The sequence below is a fragment of the Humulus lupulus genome, chromosome 7 (genome assembly GCF_963169125.1).
Source record: "Humulus lupulus chromosome 7, drHumLupu1.1, whole genome shotgun sequence".
Lineage (NCBI taxonomy): Eukaryota > Viridiplantae > Streptophyta > Magnoliopsida > Rosales > Cannabaceae > Humulus > Humulus lupulus.
In genome coordinates this window covers 200,694,039-200,717,813 of record NC_084799.1, presented here as the reverse complement: position 1 = coordinate 200,717,813, position 23,775 = coordinate 200,694,039, and the positions used below count along the sequence as shown (strand labels likewise).

Here is a 23,775-nt window from a genome sequence, read left to right as displayed (position 1 = left end):
GTCATCTAGCATATCATCATCTATTTGTTCATAATCATCATTGTCATGAGCATCAAAACATCCTACAGGAAGGTTGGTGAGAATCCTATTCTTTTGCTCATTTGTGAACTGAAACTCAAATTTCGCGGTAAACCTAACTAAGAGGAAATAGTATCTCATGGCTAAAGGCAATTCATTCTCCTCACGCATTTCTTCCCATATTTCTTCTAAGGCTGCTATTACAGAATGAAAATCCTTAAACAACCTAATTACTAATACATATTGTTCCGTTGATCTTAACATTATTTGTTTAGCCTCTTGAAGGCCACCTATTGCTTGGTGAAACAAAAGCAATCTTCTAGTGATCCTTTCTAGGGCTCCTACGGTGTTTCTTGGCTCCCTTATTCTTTTTAAGGCCTTAATGGCTCGGATGTCTTGGTAGGTTAAGGCTCCGTTCATTCTTAACTGAAACACAAACACTAAAGTTGTTAGCTATACACATAGACAAAGTAACTTGTAACTTGTAACTTAAACACTTACTTGGCGGTCCGATTCGGAGCTTTGAGCATGTGTATCGAGGAGAACTTCATGCGAAGGAACCGTTTTCTCTGATACCAACTCTAATGACCCACTAATCTAGACTATTTGGACCATTAACGAAACTATACATAAAACTTACATTTTTACGAAAATAACAAAATTTATTGAATAACTTGAAAAATAAGAGTTATTTACAAATAAACAGAATACTAAGAAGGATTTTGGGATCCCATTGTCTTTAAAACAAAACATGATTTAAAATAAAAGACATTACATAATAATGCGGAAAATACACATAAAAACCATAAAAACATAAAAGGAGACTATATCCTCGAATCGAATAACGCTCGGCCCCTTGACTCCATCCATCATCGATACACATCCTCCAAGCGTCACGAATCTTACCGCCTCTAAGCTTATTTTCCTGCACATAAACAGAAAGGAGTGAGCCTAATGCCCAGTAAGGAAAATCTAACACAAAGTCATATACATAATTTCATAAGAAAACATAAAGACTTAACATAATACATATAACATACACTTATTATAATGGCCATTATTACTTGGGGTCCCATAGACTAAACAAGCATATGCCCATGGAATTAGTGGGGTCCTACTAGCTAAGTAGGTCATATGCCCATAATCCATTTGGGGTCTTGTCAGTCATGTGGGTCATATGCCCAAGCCTACAAACATACATACATATCATAACACATTAATAACATAAAACATATAGATAACATAAGCACATAACATATTGATTCTAGCTTATTTTCCTTACCAAAGTTACCGGGATATAATGGACTGAGTTGGGACTTTTTGGAACACACCTAAAACCATAAGAAAGAGTGAGTCTAAAGAAAGGAGATGAAATGAAATAGATGGAAAGACTAAACCATAAAAAAACATACTTACCGACTTATATGCTTAAGAACTTGGATTTCCTAACCAAAATAAGAATGAGGTTAGGGGACTGAGTAAAAGGTTTTGAGAAAGGAAATAACATGAAATAGAGTTTCGGGTTTACCTCAAAGATTTGCAAGATCAATCTAACCTCCACCGAAATACTATAGAACTCACTTCCCAAAGTGTTTGATAAGCTTATGATGTTTAAGCTTATAGTTTTTCCCAAACCAAATGTTTACACTCTCACACTCACTTAACACTAGCAGCTTCTGAACTTAGAGCAAATGGTGAATAATGGCTGGGTACTAGGTCCTATTTATAGAGTTTGGGAATGAAAATATCTTGATTTTACTTGAATAAAAATAATGGCTATTTAGGTGAAAATCAATTGAATAATCGTTCAGCAGAGGCTGAAGACTCGTTCAGAAGATGCTGGACTGTTGAAGGAGTTTGAATGGCTGAAAGGAAAAGAATTCAAAAGTATTTGAAAACATGCTGGTGGAGGCGATATATCGCCCCCTATAGGCGATATATCGCCTGGACCTTTGTTCCCGAGGCGACCGTGCATCGATTCATGTTTTCCGTATCTACGTGCTGCGATATATCGCCCCCTATAGCTGCGATATATCGGCATACGCTGAATATTTAAACACGAATTTACACATTTTTAGCTAAGTTTGAATGGAGTAAACAGCCTTGACTAAGCCCTCAACGTACTCAAAGCTGCTGACTGACCCTATAACATTCAAACTTTACCCTTATTTAATTTAATCCTCAAAAATACTTAATCCTTAATTACCATTCAAAACATGTGCTTAAAATCCTATTGGTTGATGTCTAAACCTTATAATATAATAATATAATCCTTAATATCAGTCACATTAATCAAACCTTAGGTTATACTTAATATTCTTAAACTATAGGTTAAACTTAGAAAATCTATAAGTACTACTATGAGTGTACAAATAACTCTCGGTCTGAACCAAAAATCCAAAGTAACAAGGATAACACTAAATATACTATAATAGTACTAACAATTAGCTAAGTAAAGTTCTTGGACTCTACAGAAAGAAGAAGAAAAAATGGCAGCACATTTTAGTATAATTCTCATTTTCCATAAGAAACAGGGGCTTATATGATTAGTATAACAGAAACATTACCACAGTAAAAGATGACAATGGATCTTCTTCATATATATAAGCAATAACTTTAGTTCATAAATAATCCAAAAACAATATATCTTTGAAATTTTTTGTATTTAAAAGCAATCCAATATTTAACCCTGGCCCATAGAATCCAATTACCCCTCCACATATGAAAATATTATGTAAACTGTATAAGATAATTGACTAAGAGAGCAGAATCCTAAAAATGCACTCATAGTGACTACCAAATGAACCACATCTCTTCTTAACATATTGTAGAGTCCAAGAACTTTACTTAGCTAATTGTTAGTAGTATTATAGTATATTTAGTGTTATCCTTGTTACTTTGGATTTTTGGTTCAGACCGGGAGTTATTTGGACACTCATAGTAGTACTTATAGATTTTCTAAGTTTAACCTATAGTTTAAGAATATTAAGTATAACCTAAGGTTTCATTAATGTGACTGATATTAAGGATTATATTATTATATTATAAGGTTTAGACATCAACCAATAGGATTTTAAGCACATGTTTTGAATGGTAATTAAGGATTAAGTATTTTTGAGGATTAAATTAAATAAGGGTAAAGTTTGAATGTAATAGGGTCAGTCAGCAGCTTTGAGTACGTTGAGGGCTTAGTCAAGGCTGTTTACTCCATTCAAACTTAGCTAAAAATGTGTAAATTCGTGTTTAAATATTCAGCGTATGCCGATATATCGCAGCTATAGGGGGCGATATATCGCAGCACGTAGATACGGAAAACACGAATCGATGCACGGTCGCCTCGGGAACAAAGGTCCAGGCGATATATCGCCTATAGGGGGCGATATATCGCCTCCACCAGCATGTTTTCAAATACTTTCGAATTCTTTTCCTTTCAGCCATTCAAACTCCTTCAACAGTCCAGCATCTTCTGAACGAGTCTTCAGCCTCTGCTGAACGATTATTCAAATGATTTTCACCTAAAAAGCCATTATCTTTATTCAAGTAAAATCAAGATATTTTCATTCCCAAACTCTATAAATAGGACCTAGTACCCAGCCATTATTCACCATTTGCTCTAAGTTCAGAAGCTGCTAGTGTTAAGTGAGTGTGAGAGTGTAAACACTTGGTTTGGGAAAAACTATAAGCTTAAACATCATAAGCTTATCAAACACTTTGGGAAGTGAGTTCTATAGTATTTCGGTGGAGGTTAGATTGATCTTGCAATCTTTGAGGTAAACCCAAAACTCTAGTTCCTTTCTGTATTTTATGTTATTTCCTTTCTCAAAACCTTCTACTCAGTCCCCTAACCTTATTCTTATTTTGGTTAGGGAATCCAAGCTCTTAAGCATATAAGTCGGTAAGTATGTTTTTTTTATGGTTTAGTCTTTCCATCTCTTTCATTTCATCTCCTTTATTTAGACTCACTCTTTCTTATGGTTTTAGGAGTGTTCCAAAAGTCCCAACTCAGTCCATAATCCCGGTAACTTTGGTAAGGAAAATAGGCTAGAATCAACATGTTATGTGCTTATGTTATCTATATGTTTTATGTTATTAAAAGTGTTATGATATGTATATGTGTATGTTTGTAGGCTTGGGCATATGACCTACTTAGCTAGTAGGACCCCACTAATCCCATGGGCATATGCTTGTTTAGTCTATGGGACCCCAAGTAATAATGGCCATTATAATAAGTGTATGTTATATGTGTTATGTTAAGTCTTTATGTTTTCTTATGAAAGTATGTATATGACTTTGTGTTAGATTTTCCTTACTGGGCATTAGGCTCATTCCTTTCTGTTTTATGTGCGGGAAAATAAGCTTTAGAGGCGGTAAGATTCGTGACGCTTGGAGGATGTGTATCGATGATGAATGGAGTCAAGGGGCCGAGCGTTAATCGATTCGAGGATGTAGTTTCGGTTTTATGTCTTTTTATATGTATTTTCCGCACTAATTATGTAATGTTTTATTATTTTAAATTATGTTTTTGTTTTAAAGACAATGGGATCCCATATCTGTTTTGGTATTTACTTTGTAAATAACTCTTATTTTGCAAGTCATTCAATAAATTATGGTATTTTCGTAAAAATATAAGTTTTATGTATAGTTTCGTTAATGGTCCAAATAGTCTAGTTTAGTGGGTCATTACACATACCATCATGACACATTCCTTCCTTCCTTATTACTCCCAACCCCCAAAAATAGCACATGAACACAAACAGAAGTAATAAATAAATAAACAACTATTACTTTGGTTCAGTTCTTTATTCCTCCCTAACATAGTAGCGTTGTGTAAACCATCATTTCCTATTTTTTATTATCTTCTATTTTAACACTCAACTCCTTGACCATTAGTTTCTAGTTTCTAGTTTCAGTGTTCAAAGAATATACTACACTGTGAACACTTAGAACAAAGTAATAGTCATTCCACGTGATTATTCTATTCAACAGAAACCAAATAGCCAACCACAAGTTCAACAAAAATTAAGCCATACACATGCAACTTTGAGTTAAAATGTCAATCAATCAAATTTAAATGAAGAAAAGGATCTTTTTAACTGGTGAAAGCTCTCTGTTACAACTTCAATTTACAGCTAGTTGTATCGGAATCCTGGGGAACAATTCAGATTGAGCCAAATAAGCAAATCATTAAATTACAAAAAATAGAAAGCCATAATTTAAAAGAAAACCAAGAAATGAAATGCTTTTATTTATTCAAGAGAGTAATTAGCTCGTAGAGGGAAAACTGGCAAGACTTGAGTGGAAAAAAACTGGTAAGAATATGATGGTATGGTGGAATAAAATTACAATTAAAAAGTGTAATTTCTTCAATTAATTATAACCCAAAGCTAAAATTACTTAGCCATATGATGGTATGGTGTATTATGATGATCTATATAGCCTATAAGTAGGTCCAAACAAAGTGAGTACAATAGATTGAATTTATAATGTATACTAATAGAAAATGGTCACACTAACAAACAAATGGCTATGTATGCTTCTTAAATTGGCCCTGAATTGTGAGATATATGACACTTGTTTTGTTAAAAATGATGTTTAAATGCATGCTCATTTTACCTATGTTGTTATCATAGCCAATACGAAAGAAGAAGAAGAAAAAATGGCAACACATTTTAGTATAATTCTCATTTTCCATAAGAAACAGGGGCTGATATGATTAGTATAACAGAAACATTACCACAGTAAAAGATGACAATGGATCTTCTTCATATATATAAACAATAACTTTAGTTCATAACTAAATCCAAAAACAATATATCTTTGAAATTTTTTGTATTTAAAAGTAGTCCAATATTTGGTAATGTTTACGGTCAGGGAACGTTTATCTTTTTCTAAAGATTACTTCTTATTCATTGAAAGGAAAATAATGTCAAGAACAAGTTTCTGGGTCAACCATTTCTTTTTATTTGAAACAAGTAAATAATAATATGCTAAAATTAGTACATATGTAAGAAAATAGGTTCACCATAATCCAAGTAAAACTTTACCCACGATTTATATTCTTGCTCATAAAAATAAAAAATAGGAAGAGAAATCAGAGATCATAGATGGAATATTATACAAAGACAAAAATCTAAGTCTGACCATTGATGATATTGAAAGGATAAATATTTTTGTTTAGAAAAGAAAAGATGGTGATGAGGCTGACATTCTCATCCTTCATGTGATCTATTCTATCATACAAAAATAGTCCACACTCCACACTACACACTCCACAAGTTGCTAACATGGCAATGGAATTTTGGAGGGGACCACTCTAAATACTAAGAAATATAATAATAATAATAATCTTGAGCAAAAAAATAATAATAAAAAAAAACAAAAGAGATCAATGTCTTTTCCTTTTCTTTCCTTTTGGTTGGTTACCACCATTTGGATCATATAACCAATTGTTTTTACAGATTTAAAAGACTGAATTAATCATATTATACTCTCAAGGAACAAGTTCTTAAGAGCACATGATGCAGAGTTTTCTGCTAAACCATCAAATTAGACATAATATCCCTTTTGTTCTTAATCAAATTAAAAGGGCCAGTGCCCACTAGGCCTTTTCATTGATATATTTACAACGCACAAAACAATTGAGGTCGAAAATAACAATATGGTCAACTTCTCTATTAAACAACATTGACTTAATGACCTTTCTTTTCTTCTTCTTCTTCTGCAACTAACCCCAAAACAATACAGATGATCTAAAACATAAGTTGCTTGCTATTTTCAAAAGATACTAAGAAGACCCCCTTGAACTCTGATGATCCTACTACCTATTGCAATGTCTATCAGAGGAAATGAAATGAAAAAATATTAAAAATTTCTTAAACTCAGCAAAAATAAAGGATTTCTTCCATTTTTAATCATTCATAGGATAAATAGAAAAAATAGGATATTTAACTGAAGAAAAGGATATTTTTAACTGGTATGACCTGAAATTCAACCAAAGCATGTGTGTTAATGACCTTGTCATGACCCTGAAATTACAACCGCAAATAATGTGATTGTCTTGTCTAACAGTTGTTAAACCTAGACAAAAAACAAGATTTAATTAAGAGAACAACATCAAATTCAAATTCATTGGAGATGGATAAAAGTTGGATCCATCTTAACAGGTTAGTAACCAAAATCATATAGTTTATTTTGGGTATAAGTTTAAGTGTCAGTGCTTGATTATTGACGTATGCTCTAAAATTGTAGAGCAACGATGGAATATGAGCAAAAGGCTAGGGAGTTTGTTAAGACAGCCATGGCGAATCTTGGATTTCCAGCCAAGATTCTTTGTCAATGAAACAAATGTCACAATCTAAGACATCAACTTTCAGATGAAGTTGTCAAACACTTAGTTTTGTGGGGCATGGACCAATCTTACAAAACATGGTTTCATCATGGGGAAGATCCAGTCCAAAGCAGCACGACAAATACAAGTTTTGAATATGATTTATTTCGGGCAGCGGGAGTATTTTCAAGTAACGCCAATGATTTTGATGACGATAACAATGATGTATTGTGTAGAAGAAAGAAAATAAGGATGTTAAAATATCTAGAATCGATGCTTTCTGGAGAGCCCATACCGAGAAGAATGGTGAACCTGTAAACCCAACGGCATCTGATATTTTTGTGAGTATTAGTCATTTAATTTTTGTGAATTTTTACTTATTTTCCATAATGCATACATTAGTTATACTAATTTATATGCAGGGTTCATTGAATGAGATTCTCCTTGAAGACCCAAAATCTGGAACTACAGACAACGCTGATGAGGATGCCTTGACAAAATTGTTTGGTAACGCAAAATCTGGTCGTTTAATCAGACACGGAAGAGGCATAACAAGGTCAAAGCTAACTGTTGTTAATATGTGTAATAGCAAGATCTCCAAGTTAGAAGAAGAGCAACAGAATATGAAGCTCAAAATGACTAAAATGATGAATCTACTTAAAGAACACTTGGTGGTATTTCTACCTTGCACTTATAAACCTTAGTTTTCTTTTCTTACAATGAAACTTATCTTGGTTTTATATTTAGGTTGGTGGTAAAGTGACACCAAGCGAAGGACAGTCTCGCAATGTACCGCAGTTAAACAATATTCAGTCCCCTAAGGTAAATTATAAAAGTTGTTACTGTTTTAAATTTTCATTTTAGAAGCACAAATACAGAATCTAATATATTGTCTTTAAAATCAATTTGGTAGAGCATTGCACTAGAAAAAAGACATAACTTTACAGAAGGGAAGAATGCTTGCTACTTGCTTGACTGGGCAGATGTAATTATTGCTGAAGGTCGTTGGGATTCTAGTGATCCAAAGATAATTGTACATGGAAAGCCTCTTGGACCGAACTTTATGCGAGTATGGATTGATGTTGATATTGTACCAGAATCTTACTTATTTTGTCCTAATAATGCGATGCTTACAATACAAGAAGTAGTTGGTTCCACAGTTGCATGGCCTTCTAAAAAAGTTATTCCAAGAGGTACATTTTCATACTCAAAAAATAACTAATGTCATATAATTTACTGTTTGGTTTCTTTGTTTGCTTTGGTGTAGTTGTGAATTCATTATTTTGTATGTGGTGTCCTTTCTTGGATATAATTTCCATAGCATTTTTCTTGAAGTAATTTGTGATGCTAGATAATAACAATAAAATATTTCTTTGTTTATTTTGCAGATGTAACAAGCGAAGTAGAAAGGGATACGTAATTTTGAAGGCTTTGTGTTGGGCAGCTGTAGAATATTTTATGTTGAAAGTAGTAACTTTTCACTATGTTGAATATTTAAGACTTCTTAAATACTTAAAGAACATTATGTTGTTGATGACAGTGTTGAATGTTTTAAACTAATTTGTGGATTGTTAATACAATGTTGAATGTTTTTACTTTTCGTTATTTGAAAATCAAGTTCATTTGATGATGCTAGTATATATTAGAAAGCTAATTTTAATTATATAAAAAAAATTAAAATATAATGGAATAAATTAGTGTTATAATACGAAAATTGTGTTATAATATCTATTACAATAACACTTTTTATGCAAAGAATTATGTTATGCAAACTTCATTATATAACACAAAAAATGTGTTATACTGAAGTGTAGTATAACACAAATTTATAAGTATTGAAATGTGTTATATAATTGACTATAAATAACATAATTAAACACTTATCTATTTATTAAAATAACACAGAAATTGTGTTATCGTTGACAGTATATCGTTGACAGTATAATAACACATCTGTATAACAATGATAAAGTGTTATGCAAAGTACCCTGACCTACGATAACATAGTCAGTCTTAACACATTAAAAAGTGTTATGGTATGTTTTGATAACACATTTTCAGTATTATTAAAAGCATTTTTTCTTGTAGTGATGTTTTATACTTTTAAGCTTATAAATATAGAATTAGGAAGAGTAGTGTTTTCTTTTTGTTGTTATTTTTAGTTAATTTTTTTTTTGTGAGTTATTGTATATTTTTAATTTTTAAGAGCTAAAAGTGTGAAAACCATGAATTTATGCATGAATTATCCAAGAAAAAAAATGAAAAGAAAATTAGTTTCTAAATTGTTTTGTTTGTGCTGAAATTTAAGATTTTGTTGTAGCAAAGGAAATTTTGCTGGAGCATTTTCATCAGGATTCAAGTGGGAAATTTCAGCATATGAAGAAGAGACACTTGACATGTCATTAATTTAGTTGGCAAGGAGTGATGAGGTGGCAAAAATCAAAGGCAATGAGCTGCATTTTGGAGCATTTTCTAGAAGAAAAAGAAAGAGGGAAAAAAGATTGGTCAAAAATAGAGAAAAATGTGGTAGACCTTCTAATTAGGGAAATGATTATTACCCTTGCATTATAAAAAGAATGTAGTCACAATTTGAGAGAATCCTAGAGCTGCCATTAGAGAAAGAGGAAAAATAGAAATGAAGTAGAAGAAGAAGAAGAAGAAGAAGAAGAAGAAGAAGAGGAAGAAGAAGAAGAAGAAGAAGAAATTCCAAGCTTAAAGAGAAGAATCCAAGGAAGAGTAGGAAGACAAGATTATTGATTCGTCATCTTTGACTTGTTTTCTCATCTTTAATCTAATTTAAGTTTGTAATTTCTTTAGCTTTTTCTATTTAAATACCCTCGGGCTGTTTTGTTTTTGGATTTGTGCTCTTGAATTTAGCCACGAACTAAATCTTTTAAGGCTTGAATTATTAATTAACTCTATGTCTTAGTGTTTAAATTTCTAACAATTTATTTTAGCAAAAATACCCATTGTATATTCAAGTGTGCTTAATGATGAATTATTGTTGTTGTTTGGCCATCAATGGCAAGATGTTGAGTTTATTTGTGCTAGAAAGTTTGAATATAATGGATGAACTTGAATGACACAAGTAGATTATCTTATTAAATTATGCTTTGTGAATAGTATGTGAATGTGTTATTTACCTTGTGTAACATTCGTAAATTGAAGCTTCAAATTGAGTTCATGTAGAGTCCAAGAACTTTACTTAGCTAATTATTTAGTAGTATTATAGTATGTATAGTATTATCTTTGTAACTGTGGATTTTTGGTTCAAACCGGGAATTATTTGGACACTCATAGTAGTACTTATAGATTTTCTAAGTTTAACCTATAGTTTAAGAATATTAAGTATAACCTAAGGTTTGATTATATGACTGATATTAAGGGTAATATTTGTTATACTATAAGGTTTAGATATCAACCAATAGGATTTTAAGCACATGTTATGAATGGGTAATTAAGGATTAAGTATTTTTGAGGATTAAATTAAATAAGGGTAAAGTTTGAATGCTTTAAGGTCAGCCAGCAGCTTTGAATACGTTGAGGGCTTAGTCAAGGCTGTTTACCCCATTCAAACTTACCTAAAAATCTGTAATTTCGTGTTTAAATATTCAGCGTGTGCCGATATATCGCAGCTATAGGGGGCGATATATCGCAGCACGTAGATACGGAAAACACGAGACGATGCACGCCCCTCGGGCATACTGGCCCAGGCGATATATCGCCTACAGGGGGCGATATATCGCCTCCTCCAGCATGTTTTCAAACATTTTTGAATTCGAATCCTTTCAGCCATTCGAACTCCTTCATAAGTCCAGCATCTTTTGAACGAGTCTTCAGCCTCTGCTGAACGATTATTCAAATTATTTTCACCTAAAAAGCCATTATTTTTATTCAAGTAAAATCAAGATACTTTCATTCCCAAACTCTATAAATAGGACCTAGTACCCAGCCATTATTCACCTTTTGCTCTAAGTTCAGAAGCTGCTAGTGTTAAGTGAGTGTGAGAGTGTAAACACCTGGTTTGGGAAAATCATAAGCTTAAACATCATAAGCTTATCAAACACTTTGGGAAGTGAGGTTCTATAGTATTTCAGTTGTGGTGTAGATTGGTCTTTCAAGTCTTTGAGGTAAACCAAAACTCTAGCTTATTGTTTTATGTTATTTTCTTTCTCATAGCCTTCTATTCAGTTTCCTAACCTCATTCTTATTTTGGTTAGGGAATCTAAATTCTTGAGCACATAAGTTTTGGTAAGTGTGACTTTCAATGGTTTAGTCTTTCCATCCCTTTCATTTCATCTCTTTTCTTCAAATCTACTCACCCTTTATATATGGTTTTAGGAGTGTTCCAAAAGTCCCAACTTAGTCCACATATCCCGGTAACTTTGGTAAGGAAAATAGGCTAGAATCTATATGTTTTATGCTTATGTGTTATGTTATAAATATGTTATGATATGTATGTATGTATGTTTGTAGGCTTGGGCATATGACCCATATGGCTAACAAGACCCCAAATGGGTTATGGGCATATGACCTACTTAGCTAGTAGGACCCCACTAATCCCATGGGCATATGCTTGTTTAGTCTATGGGACCCCAAGTAATAATGGCCATTATAATAAATGTATGTTATATGTATTATGTTAAGTCTTTATGTTTCTTATGAAATTATGTTTATGACTATGTGTTAGATTTTCCTTGCTGGGCATTAGGCTCATTCCTTTTTGTTTTATGTGCAGGAAAATAGCTTTAAGAGGCGGTAAGATTCGTGGACGCTTAGAGGATGTGTATCGATGGTTAATGGAGTCAAGGGGCCGAGCGTTATTCGATTCGAGGATGTAGTTACTGTTTTATGTCTTTTTATGGTTTTACATGTATTTTCCGCATTTTTTTTGTAATGTCTTTTTATTAAATCATGTTTTGTTTTTAAAGACAATGGGATCCCATATCCTTCTTAGTATTTTATTTTGTAAGTAACTCTTATTTTTACAAGTTACTTAATAAAATTATGGTATTTTCGCAAATGTAAGTTCTATTTATGATTTTATGTATAGTTTCGTTAATGGTCCAAAAGTCTAGATTAGTGGGTCATTACAGTTCATAAATTTGATTTGCATAGGAATATGTTAATTAGGTGGAAAAAATTTAATACCATAGGATTTGGGAAAGTTCTATGAGCTAATTTGGAATTTTTGTTAACTTTGGGAATTTTGCTACAGCAAACGTGACAAGTTTTTTGATAGAGAGGAATTTAATAGTTCAAGCCCATTTCACCAAACTAAATTTCTCTTGCTTTTAGATTGTAATCTTAGTTTATTTCAAGCATTTTCAATTATTTTTTATCACTATTAAATTATTTGGTAATTGATTTGTGCACGATTATTTGCTAATTTAATCCATGTGGAGAAGATACTCAACTTATCATTATATTATTTGTTGACCGGGTACACTTGCACAAAGTCAACTAGCTAGATCCATGTAATATTAATTTAATAATCAATTGGCTAGATTTGTCTTCTCATCAGTTGATTCCTTGCTCTTTCATGTAATATGTTCCAAACATTGAGGAGGATTTTGATATCCTCAACAAACTCGATCAGGTTGGGTTGAGTTATTTTGTAATTGATCATAATATATAGTAAAATAAGAAGTTGGAGATCCATGTATGCAAACTTTAAACAACATGCTTGTAATAATATTAATAATTAAGGTAGACACACACAAGGAAGAACTAAGCCTGGACTAGCTACTACGTGGGAAGACAGTAATTAAAGAAGATACCCCTCTTGGAGTCAATGATATTATGCCTGCATGCAATCTATTCTAGCCATTTAGATGAGATCGACAGATGGACATAATAGGTAGACCCTTTATTATTGGACACACACAAACAACATCAATACTTGTACTTGTAGTGTTAATTAAGTAGCAGCAGCTGGGATGTCGACCAGCTCGAGCATGGCAATATCAGTCTCGTGTGCGTCACAAGCTCCAAGTAGAATGCAATCCTTTGTGGATCCAGAGGAGCTAGAAGCAACCCAATCATGAAGTTGCCAAATCATCAAATCAAGTCAATATATTTACAAATATATTTATATATAAATATCTGAATTACAGATAATGAATTCATGTCACGTAGCACCTTAATTATCAATACATATATCAATTCATTATATGTTTTGAGTTAAAGCTTTACCTCAATAAAAGCATTCATAATATTACCCCAGCCGCAGAGCAATCAAAAACATATATGGAGGGTGTCTTCAACCCAGAATCAAGGTCACTGATTGGCAAAGGGATATACTGTGTATAACTCCGCAGTACCAATAACATTGGTGAGAAACCAAGCAAGAGTCTAGTGATTGACCTTAAATTAAAGAGTCATAAAAGAGTTTCAAAGAAATAGAAGACCTTACTGAAAACCCAAATTTCACCACTAATGTTTCAAATGCTAATTAAATAGAAATTTACAAAGGAACAATGCTGCATAAATATCCAGTTTTGACATTAGATTCCACATATCATAAAGTCAAATTTATATAAGAGGATTAGTTAAAGCCAAAGCTTTACAACCTTAATTAACAATCAGAATACCTTCAAGACAAACTGCTTAATAGCTTTCTGAATGTGAATATTGGCAAGGAGAAGAATTAGATGTTCCCTCTGGTTGGCAACATTGCCTTCCTTGTTAGAAAACACATTATGAAAATTCAGAGAAGCATCAAAAAATGAGCAATGCAGAAGAACGAGCACATAGTCCAACCATGGAAAACAGAAATTAGAAGTACTTGGCAAAAATGGCCTAAATGGACAAGTAAAGTCATATCTCAACCTTTTTGTAGAGATTGTCTAGTCAGAAGCTATCTCCTTTAACATCTATTTTTTTAAGAAAAAAAACCTCAGAGCCATAGATAGTTTTCTAAACGATGAAATAGTCTTAGGAAGGGTACAATAATCAAATTTTGAGCACCATAACACTAGCTGCGGAAATTATTGTTAACTAGACATTTTTTGCCTTTGAAAAAGAGAGTAATGAAAAAATATTATTTTGTCAGTTAGGGACAAGTAAAGGCAACCATCTAATAGCAACAATGAAATAACAAAAGAACCATATTTTGCTCTCAGAACTGCAATATGAGCTTTGCTCAATACACCAGAGCATACATTTAGTTCAAATATTGTTAGATATTAGATGTTTCATGACAGCCATATATGTGATAATCAGGAAAACCCAACTCTGAACTTTGTCACAGTTGTCTCAAACAAAATGAAGAAAAATTTATATAAGTTTCATGCAAGTCAATACCTGAAATCAATAATTTCAACATCAAGGAGTAATTATACACAATTATGTTAGGAAAAGAGATGCTTACCGCCCATGTAAAAAGAAGGATGACTTTTGCCCTTTCCTTTCCTGTGTTCACCAACTGAAAACAGACAAAGTCTACTAAGTAACTTTCTAACAACAATATCAAATTCGTAAATTTATGACTAAAATATCATATTCTAGATCATGCTGAAATATTCACATACTTATTTAAGTTACACTTGTATAGAATTTAAAAATTAATAACAAAATTAATTCACACAGGAGAAAATACAAGGAATGATATTCAGCATATAATCACACCGAACAACATACATGAGCAGGTGAATTAATTTCAATAATAAAGAAGGGCAGGAAGAAGCATCGTCTTTTTAAAAACTGTAATCAAAGGACTCATTTAACAATATACCCAAGTAGTAACCTAATACTCGTTTCTCTACTTATGCTTGACATAAACGACTCAGTAGAAATTTTAAGCAACTTACTGATTGTTCAACATGGATCCAATTGTTCAACATGGATCCAATTCATCTACCATTGATCCCATTTTCTGGATGAAGATGTAAGCAATCCAATTCATGAATCAAGCTTTTGAAACTCATGAAACAACTTTAGTTACTAGTTCAGATCACATCAAACAAATTAGTTTTAAACACTACTATAAATTAGTAAGCAATCCAATTCACCAACATGCATTACTCTTTATGCATACTATATGATATTGTATCTTAATGGTGAGCTTCATAAGAATCAACTATATGTTCAATATAATTTGACTAGCAAGTTTGAACTCAATTACCTGTACTATATGCCTTTGAGACAAAGTAAGTATTCCAACCAAGCGATAGTACAGAAACTTGAAAATGAAGCCAATACTTTGGAGCTTGTTTTGGTGATTGTCCCAAGTAAGCTTGTGCATAGAACTTTCTCAAGTTCTTTGTAACATTGTCTAAACTTAAATAATGTGCCTTAATTCTAGTGTTCTTTTGACCTGAGTCAGTAAAAAATGCATCTAATTCGGTGTCAATAACAAAGGTTCACAAGAAACAGAAAATGAGACATGACAAGCAAATTTCTTAAGCTAAAAAGTACAGGGAATCCATGATTTTCTGTTTACATGAAAAAAAAAACACTAAAACACATGTATTTCTACTCCAAACAATATGATCCAATTTTCAACTTCTTGCTACAACTTAGTAACTCTCCATTAAATATTCAAAACTAAAACACCAAAATTAGAGCATACTTTTCCAATAATATTAACTCTCCATTAAATATTCAAAACTAAAATACTACTTTCTAGTTACCAAATAGCAACCAAAATTGACTTTTCCTACCCTCTTCATGTTTCTTTTCCACTTCTCATTGATAAGTTCTAACAAGACAAATCTATAATTCCTACCTTTTTCTCTCTACTTGATCAACAATCATGTTCTTCTTTTACTGAACCTTGGATGACATTTCTTATGCAGCCTAGGATTTGATTTTGAAACTAAAAGACAAACAATCATTCATTTATAAGCTATTTTGGTTGTACAAATTTAAAATTTAATTTCCCTTAAAACCAAATAGATTATTAGATAGATATGCATGAACCTCATAAGTTGAAAATGAAATTGCTATACAGAAATATCACCATCACCATTAAACTCAAAACCAGAGAGTACATGATCACCCAAAGACTATGTTTAGTAAAAGGGTTGGAAAAAGACAAGCTTCAGGTCCACAAACCATAACTTGCTAACACTATCATAGACCCATTACAATTTTCTAGGCCAAATTTACTGTCCATATTAATACTAGTCATAAGAATATCAAATTAAAATAGCATAGAAAGTAAGTTTTTAGGAACTACCAACGCAAAAATTTCTACAGATTCCTTAATTGATTACAAAATAACTACAGCTCTTCTCTCCAATTGAAGAAAAGTATACCTCTCTTTCTCTATATATACACAAAATATATATATATGTGTATATATTTATACAAGAAAGAATCTCCGAGACAAAATAGTAGGAATTACTGTGTTATTAAACATATAGGACGTATGTAAGTGGTATACACTTGTGGGGCATTGACCATTAGTTAAAGAGTAACATAGACCACAGTTACCTTACACTTTGAACCTCAATACAAACAAACATTCCAAAATCTAACCCAGAACTTTTTCAAAGAAGCAAAAGACAAGAGATATAAGGCAATAAACTAGTCAAAAATCATCAAAAAAAAAAAAGCAAGAACGATAATTAAGTCACTAAAATCTTACTGAATGCTAATAACAAAATAGTAGCAACATGATACTTTATTGAACTAGAATCATATGGCACAACACAATCAAACAAAATAAAAGAAAATGGAAAGAACATACATATGCTTCAACAGTTATATATATGCATAAGGACCTACTACAAGATAAAAGATAACAAATATTAAATAAACATTATAATGGAGATAAGACTCCTCAATTAAAGAAAAGGGAGACAAGACTCCTCAAATAAAGATAGGAGACAACACTCCTCAAATAAAGCATGGATGCAATTATTACATAAATTTAAATGTAATTATTTTTCATTGTTTTAGCCCAGGCCATTCATTTTAACATGCACCAATTGAAAGGAAAAAAAAGCTATATAAAAGAAATTATTTATAAGTTACAATATCTTGTATGATGCAGGGCAAACCAAAATTTCAAAGAGAAATGGTGGCTTGTAACAAATCAATATTTTTATCCAACAACTTAACAAACTAGCATATGTTGAATGCCCTTTCTGGAATTGAATTTATTTTCTTGTCAAAGCAAACATGCCTAGTTACCACCTTTATTCTCTTTTTTCTTTTTTCTTTACTTAAGCTTTGCCCAACTAACTTGCATGATGAATTTATATAATAATGCACCTTTTTATCTCATTACATAAAAAAGATTTATAACTCTTACACAAGGAGAGACCAAATTGGGAATAAATGCTCCATAATCATAATAAATGCAAGTTGACATGCTACCTTATTTCAGAGGAATTGAAATAAAAATATGGTCAAGCATACATATATATTAAAAAAATATTACCATGTAATTATGAAATCTAAGCAAGCCTTGAATTTTAAGTGATAATCAATCCATTTTGGAAAAAATTTAAGTTCTCAAGAAAAACATTGTTGTAGCTAAACCCTTACTATCAATAATTAGATTCATATAAAGCATTTATGAGTACGTGAGTCAGACAAAGAAGAAAACAAAAAAATACAAGCACTTATAAAATTATGAGTCATTTATAGCCAATGATTAAGTCTTGAAAAGGAAATGATCACGAAAGGCTACTGTACTAGTAATGTAATGACCCAACTACTCTAGACTTTTGGACCATTAACGAAACTATACATACAAATCCTTAATAAAACTTACATTTGCGAAAATACCATAAATTTATTAGAAACTTGTAGAAATAAGAGTTACTTTCATAAAATATCAAGTAGGATATGGGATCCCATTGTTTTAAAAACAAAACATAACATTATTTAGAATAAAACGGGATTACATAACAAATACGGAAAATACATGTAAAAACCATAAAGACAAAACTACATCCTTGAATCGAATAACGCTCGGCTCTTGAATCCATTCCGCCTCAATACACATTCTCCAAGCTTCCAAGAACCTTTCCGCCACTAAGACCTATTTTCATGCACATATAAACAAAAAAGGAATGAGCCTAATGCCCAGCAAGGAAAAATCTAACACACAGTTCATATACATAGATTTTATAAGAAACATAAAAACATAACATAATACTTATATCATACACATACTATAATGGCCATTATTACTTGGGGTCCCATAGACTAAACAAGTCATATGCCCATGAGATTAGTGGGGTCCTACTAGCTAAGCAGGTCATATGCCCATAATCTATTTGGGGTCTTGTTAGTCATATGGGTCATATGCCCAAGCCTACGAACATACATATCATAACACTTATCATAACATATTATATAACATATTTCATAACATAAGACATAAGATAACATAAGCATATAACATATAGATTCTATCCTATTTTCCTTACCAAAATACCGGGATAAGAGGACAGCGCTGGGACTTTGGAACACCCCTAAAACCATTATGAAAGGGTGAGTTTAATGAAGAAAAGGAAATGAAAGGAATGGAAGGACTAAACCATTGAGAAACATACTTACCAAAAACTTATGTGCAAGTTCTTAGATTTCCTAACCAAAATAAAGATTAAGGTTAGAGGCTGAGTAGAAGACTATGAGAACTTAAAATAAATTAATACCAAAGAACTAAGGTGTAGAAATACCTTGAAGACTTGTAGACCAATCTAAACCTCGAACCGAAATACTATAGAACCTTACTTCCCAAGTGTTTGATAAGCTTATGATGATCAAGCTTATGATTTCCCCACCCAAGTGTTTACACTCTCACACTCACCTAGCAACTTGCAGCCTCTGAACTTAGAGTAAAAGGTGAATAATGGCAGGGTACTAGGTCCTATTTATAGAGTTTAGGAATGAAAGGATCTTAATTTCACTTGAATAAAAATAATGGCTTTTTAGGTGAAAATAATTTGAATAATCGTTCAGCAGAGGCTGAAGACTCGTTCAAAAAGGTGCTGGACTTATCAAGAGGTTGAATGGTTGAATGGAAAAAGAATTCAAAAACTTTCAAAATAAGCTGAGAGGGGCGATATATCGCCCCCTGTAGGCGATATATCGCCTGGGCCAGTATGCCCGAGGCAGTCGTCCATCGTTTCCTGTTTTCCGTATCTACGTGCTGTGATATATCGCCCCCTATAGCTGCGATATATCGGCACACGCTGATTATTTAAACACGAAATTACACATTTTTAGCTAAGTTTGAATGGAGTAAACAACCTTGACTAAGCCCTTAAATGTATTCAAAGCTGCTGACTGACCTTAGAGCATTCAAACTTTACCCTTATTAAATTTAATCCTCAAAATACTTAATCCTTAATCACCCATTCATAACATGTGCTTAAAATCCTATTGGTTGTTATCTAAACCTTATAGTATAATAAATCTTATCCTTAATATCAGTCATATTAATTAAACCTTAGGTTAACATCAATATTCTTAAACTATAGGTTAAACTTAGAAAATCTACAAGTACTACTATGAGTGTCCAAATAAATCCCGGTCTGAGTCAAAAATCCACAGTTAAAAAGATGACACTATAAATACTATAATACTACTATCTAACTTAGCTAAGTAAAGTTCTAGGACTCTACAAGTAAATCCTTAACAATTCGAACTTAGAATTGTTTAGAAGACCAAGCTTTTCTATTACTTGTAACATGCATGAGAACTAGATTTGCTAAGTGGCCCATTAAAATGTACTAACAAAACACATAAAATATGAAAATCACTATATGATGAAAGACAACATAATGAAAAAAAACTTAATATAGTCTAACAAACAATATCAATTTAAAGTTTAATTATTGGTCTTTGATGTGCAATGTATAAAGTGAATTATTAAGGCATAATGATTTTATATATTTATCTATAGTCTAAATTTAATAGTTAGATAATTTTATATTCTTGTTGCTTATGCTCTAATCGAGTCCAAAAAAACAATAAAGTCTCAACAAGTCACTTTTCTCAAGAAAGATAAACTAAAATTAAATCATACTATAGAACAGAGAAAAACTGGGATTAAAAAAAAATCTCATGCCAGAGGCAGAGTTTAGCATGGCTCTACTTAACTAACACACACACCATAAAAATGCTCTTAATCTACTTAGCAAACCTTAATGAAATGTTTGACTCTTTCTTTATAAGAAAAAAAAAAAGGCAAAAGAACCATATATGTACCATTTCACTTCCAACTTTAACTATTATATGATTCATCATCACATAAATAAGTCATGTATTATTGGTATACTAGAAGATGTGTACTAAAGAGAGGTAGGTGTGGTGTTTGATTGAGTGACTATATAGGGACCTTGTTGACTCTGCTGCCTTGGATGTACGACCTGATTATTTGGTCTCAAACAAGTAAACTACTTCTCTTGTTCATCTTCTACAATATATGCTATTACTAAGTTGTACTTTTGTTAGGGTAGTGAATGTTTAGGTAATTTCTAATTGTAGTAAAGTTGCTTTCACGGAGATAGATAACTAAGGACTCGAAAGCTTGGTCTAAATGCTTATCTAGTTATTGGAGGCTTATCTAAATGCTTATCTAGTTATCTTATTGGAGGCTTATCTAAACACAAGTCTTGACCACCATTTTTTGTTAATTCTGCTTGTTTATTTTCTATCCATTTAATAGTCTCTAGTTCAAGAGATTCTAGTGTTGTTTTTAATTTAAAAATCAGATTCTAAAATGGTAGCCACTAACTAATTGGGTTTGGATCAAAGATAAGATTTTAGCTTGGGTTGTGGCAATTAAATCTAATCTATACATATGGAAATAATGAAAACAATATGACTAAAGGAAAAATTTAATCTATACATATAAAATCTTACCTAACCATCTATCAATACCAAGTCAAGAAATTCAAAAAACACACAATAAGTTTTCTTCCTTATATCACCGCAGCACACAAACAAATTTTCCAGAACCTACTTCTCTAATACACACAAGTTTTCAACCTTTCGTTATCACCGCAGCACACAATTTTAATCTCAGAACCTTCTTCTCTATGGATGAATATTTAAGATATTCAAATTCCTCTAACATTTTTAAGATATTAATAATAAAAGTTAAAAGAACAAATTTCGTTCACTACACCAAATACCTATTTCCATAACACATGAATATAATAGTAATGAAAAATTATTATGGAAAATGTTATACATGTGTCAAATGAAAAAGGCAGTAATATTTTGGGAGCCCACACTACAACAAATGCAGGTAGTTGCGGCGAGGTCATTAGCGGCGGGCTCAGTCCGCCGCCATTGTAGAGGTTATTAGCGGCGGACTATGCTATTCCGCCGCTATTAATATTTAATAAAAGTAAAATATAAATATGGATATTTATATTTTATTAGCGACGGATATACGATTATTAGCGGCGGACAGTCCGCCGCCAATACCCAAAATAAAAACCCCGGGAATTTTTCATTTATTATTAGCGGCGGGTAATTACTATTATTAGCCGCGGACTACCCGCCGCTAATAATATTAGCCGCGGGTATTTACTATTATTAGCCGCGGACGGCCGCCGCTATTATTATTAGCGGCGGGTAATTACTGTTATTAGCCGCGGACTACCCGCCGCTAATAATAATATTAGCCGCGGGGGAATAATAATAGCGGCGGGCCCCGCCGCTAATTCTCTTGAGCAGTTTAAATTTTCCATGCATCCCTTCTTCTTCCCTCGCGTCTCTCATCCCTTCGTCAACCGTTCTCTCTTCTTCATCTCCAACGATTCTTCACAGTTGCAGAGAAGAATACATCCGAGACAAGTAAGTTTCTTGATAAAACTTAAACCATTTTCTTCTTCGTTGAGTTCTTCAATATGATTATGAGTCTTACATCTTCTCTTAATCATTCTTAGTCTCATTGTCTCTGTTCTTGCTTTCTCTGTCAAATATGTCCAGGTTCAGGGCTCTCTGCTCGCACTGCAATCTGATTCTCTCTGGTTTAGCTGCTTTCTACAAAGGTAAGCAAGCAAACTCCATTTCCATTTTCATATTCTAATTCTCAGATTAATTTGTCTCTGTTCTTGCTTTTGCCATGGAAAATGTGTTGATATTTGCTTACTTTTTACGTTCATATTTCTTGTTCCACGTATTAGTGTTAGATTTTTTATTTGGTGCTTCTTAGATTTTTTTTAAAATTTTGCTCATATATGTTAGTGAGACAGCTATTGACAGATTTAGGAAATGTCTTATTCTCCTATCTCTTGCACTATATTTACAAAAAGAAGACAGGAAAAAAAAAAGTTTTTGGATTGAGATTGTGTGTGTTGTTTAAGGTCGGGGGATTGAGATTGTGGGTGGACCGGGGGCATGGGTTTGGGGTTGTGATGTCAGGAGGTTTCGAGGTTGGGGTTGTGGCTGAGTGATGAGGTTGGTAGGGTATTAGATTATTATCTGTAAATTTTGTGTATAAGGTTTTAAATATTGTATTGTGGAAATATTAATTATATTTCATAAAAGTATAAAAAATTAAGAATAAATATAGAAATTGATAATTATATTTCATAAAAGTATAAAAAATTAAGAATAAATAATTATATATTTAATAAATTATTTGTTGATTAATTTTTAATAATTTAATGAATTAAATAATAAAAGTTTGATATAATATTATCTAAATAAATAATTTAATTTAATTTGTTTATTGAATAATATTGTTAAATATAAATTACATGAATATAGAAATTGATAATAATATTTAATAAAAGTATAAAAAAATTAAGAATAAATAATTATATAAATAATAATTTAATTTTTTATTAATTTTTCATAATTTAATTTATTAAATTATAAAAGTTTGATATATTATTATTTAATTAAATAATTTAATTTAATTTGTTTATTGAATAATATTGTTTAATATAAATTACATTAATATAAAAATTGATAATTATATTTAATAAAATTATAAAAAATTATGAATAAATAATAATTTATTTTTAATTATTTTTTATTAATTTAATTAATTAAATAATATCTAATTAAATTATATAATTTAATTTGTTTATTGAATAACATTATCCAATATTAAATAGTTATAAATTACATGAATATAGAAATTGATAATTATATTTAATAAAAGTATAAAAAATTATGAATAAATAATTATATAAATAATAACTTATTTATTGATTAATTTTTAATAATTTAATGAATTAAATAATAAAAGTTTGATATAATATTATCTAAATAAATAATTTAATTTAATTTGTTTATTGAATAATATTATCTAATATTAAATAGTTATAAATTACATGTAAATAGAAATTGATAATAATATTTAATAAAAGTAGAAAAAATTAAGAATAAATAATTATTTAAATAATAATTTAATTTTTGATTAATTTTTAATAATTTAATGAATTAAATAATAAAAGTTTGATATAATATTATCTAAATAAATAATTTAATTTAATTTTTTT

General features: G+C 31.4%; 1 long non-coding RNA gene across 1 annotated transcript; it reads right to left on the bottom strand.

The window, feature by feature from the left end:
- Positions 1-14,718: 14,718 nt before the first annotated feature.
- LOC133790128 (uncharacterized) lies at positions 14,719-16,018 on the bottom strand. Its single transcript, XR_009873920.1, has 3 exons — positions 15,471-16,018; positions 15,157-15,221; positions 14,719-14,771 (listed from the first exon to the last, which is right to left on the bottom strand). It is a non-coding gene; the product is annotated as an uncharacterized LOC133790128 (long non-coding RNA).
- Between the last annotated feature and the right edge of the window lie 7,757 nt (positions 16,019-23,775).